Source organism: Triticum dicoccoides, chromosome 2A (genome assembly GCF_002162155.2).
Source record: "Triticum dicoccoides isolate Atlit2015 ecotype Zavitan chromosome 2A, WEW_v2.0, whole genome shotgun sequence".
Classification (NCBI taxonomy): domain Eukaryota; kingdom Viridiplantae; phylum Streptophyta; class Magnoliopsida; order Poales; family Poaceae; genus Triticum; species Triticum dicoccoides.
In genome coordinates this window covers 2,034,453-2,037,287 of record NC_041382.1, presented here as the reverse complement: position 1 = coordinate 2,037,287, position 2,835 = coordinate 2,034,453, and the positions used below count along the sequence as shown (strand labels likewise).

At 34.9% G+C, this 2,835-nt stretch overlaps 1 protein-coding gene across 1 annotated transcript in view; it reads left to right on the top strand.

Moving 5' to 3' along the window:
- The first annotated feature begins 415 nt into the window (after positions 1-415).
- LOC119358528 overlaps positions 416-2,835 on the top strand; it is a 5,752-nt gene continuing 3,332 nt past the window's right edge. Inside the window, exon 1 of the mRNA XM_037625025.1 lies at positions 416-490. The gene's annotated coding sequence lies outside the window, so the exon portion shown is untranslated. The remainder of the gene's footprint in view (positions 491-2,835) is intronic.

The window sequence follows — 2,835 nt, the reverse complement described above, 5'->3', positions numbered from 1 at the left end:
TTTGAAATGAAAATACAAGATTGAATTGGAATCCTTTTTGTGTTAGTCTCATGAGATGTAGTACTTGATGGAAGACCGATCTTCACATACATACATGCTTATTTGCTGGCCATGGATACATAGATTGATGAGTGTAAATTGCGTGCTACCAAAGTGCACATGGATCCTGATCTTCTTATAGGAAGGTGTGCACATTGATGAGTGTAAATTGCATGCACATGCCTATACTGGTAGACCGTGCTAGATTTACCGTACGTGTCTTGCGTGCTACCAAAGTGCATATGGATCCCGATCGTGGTGAGGCAAACAGCTGTGTCAATATTTTGTTTTAGTTATTAGCTACAAGTGGAGTACACCTCCTCTGCAACTCCCTCTATTTAAGAGCAGCTCGATATGGATCTAGCACCACACTCATTTCGTTCACACAAACACACAGACACGCGTGCCCCGTCCCTCGAGCTAGCTAGCAGCCGGCTATATCAATCTCCAGGTATGTATGTCCAAGTGCTGCAACTCTTGCCTGCTAATCTCTTCTGTATACTACTTTTTATATCTTGTTCTTTTGTTGGTTACTTCAGAAATGCCCGTTGTAGGCGTCCTCATATATGTCAATCTGTTGCGAGGTAGGTCCTGATATAGCATGCGTTGATCATTAAACTATATCACAAATGAAAATCACTAGCTAGGTAGTACTATTTTCAAAAACTATCCTTTCAAACTAGAACCAAACAACTTCACAGGAAGCAGATACAGCAATGGAAGTAGAAACTATGTCATAAATCTACTACTAGCTAGCTTGCATGAAGAAACAAGTCCACGTAATCAAAGTTTGCATACCTTTTTTTTTGTGGGAAAAATCTATTCATCAACTGTCAAAAAAGGGCTGAAGTAAAAATTACATCTAGATCCCTAGACCACCTCGCGACGACTACATAACATGTACGATGCCTTATATGCCGGTAAAAAATATCGCTAAAGAAAAACTTTGGTTAACCCCAGTTTTTCTCATTTCTTAATCACATGTCACCTAACTTTTATTTAATTGTGCAAATTTCAGCAAAACTACAGGACAATTTCTTTGCAAATTAAAATAGTTTTTCTGTTACCATCCAATAGTATTAGGTGAATAGAGTTTTACTATATTTTACTCGCTACATGAATATACAGCTCATACTTCTATATGATAAACATGTAGTTGACTAATAAATATTAATCCAGGCCAAAGTAACATCAAGTGCAAATATGTCCATTAGCAAGATATTAATATTAATGAGCATATTGCATATTTCCTTATTTAACACCATGGTTTAATTAATTATTATTACCTTACTTTTTTGTACATAGAGAAAAGTCTGCATTGACCCCCACAAACTTGTTGACAACCTCTTACCTTCGAAGAGGTAATAAATCTACTAGCCATTGAATTGCAGAAATCAAATGTTCGCATTTGCCGGGACCATCTCAGAATTTCTTTCAAATTAGAACCAAACAACTTGACAGGAAGCAGAGCAATGGAAGTAGAAAAGATGTCATAAATCTAGCTAGCTAGCTGGCATAAAGAAGCAAGGCCACCATAAACCTTTCTGGTATTTCTTGTGTTTTCTGTATCGTATTATATATATAAACATTAAAGCAAGTGTGTTGTGTTGACAAAGAGAGCGCAACTGCCAAGTTAATATGGTATTAGATGACATGACAAAAACACTTTAGTTTTAAAGTTTAAAGAATGTACATGTGTCACTTACCTGCTTAATGGAGAAACATTTTCATCTAAATTAATTTTTAAGGCCGCATCAACTTCTCAATGTATGATCTATTTAGACCATCTATTACCTCCGTCCTGGTTTATTGGTCTACATTGTATTTTGTGCCAAATCCTGACGATAAATTTAACTAACAAAATGTTAATGGATGTGAACAAAAATTATATCATCGTTATAATTTTTGTTCACATCCATTAACATTTTGTTAGTTAAATATTTGTTCAAATTACAATGAGGACCAATAAACCAAGACGGAGGTAGTACATTCGGGTTTAGAATTTTTCCACAAAAGAGTGTACGTCTATCTTCCCAATACACTTTAAAGTGAAAAAAAAGCTTCTCTCTCATCACACAGTAATCAAGACCAATTACATTCTACACATGGTCTCCTTAATTTCTACATGCACTTAGCTCATCGGGGTTGGATAATTAAAGAGGACAGAGATGGTGGCTTGCATCTTTCCAATGCATTTTTTACTTCATTCCATAATTTGTCCTAAAATTTCTATATGTACACTTTTCACCAGACGGAGGGAGTAGCTGAGAATGAACAAACATATTATTGTACAAGATAAACCCCAAAGCATTTGTGTGTAGCAAGAAATGGATTTTCCTGATTGCTACATGAAAATAATACGCTACTTGTTTAGTGTGAATGACAATCAATATATCCTAGAGGGTTCAGCTCATTATGTATCTTTGGTCTTATAAGGATCTCAGATGGTGGCGGCGCGTTCACTCTTAGGGATTACCTCTTAAGTTGCTAAAATTATCATAGATTCATGACCTTTTGATTAGTTAATTATTGATGTAGTTTTTTTATTCGCATAAAATTAGGGACTGCAATGACACACACAAAATTCATGCAAGAGCATACATTTAAAACATAGTTCTCCCTCAATACCTTTTTTATAAGGTTTATTATTATTATTCAAAAGTCAAACATCTCTATCTTTGACCAAGTTTGTTGGAAAGTATCAACATCTACACTATCAAATCTGTAATCATTAAGTATATTTTCATTTAGTAATATGGACATTTATAGTTTGCTATAAAGTTGGTCAAATAGAAA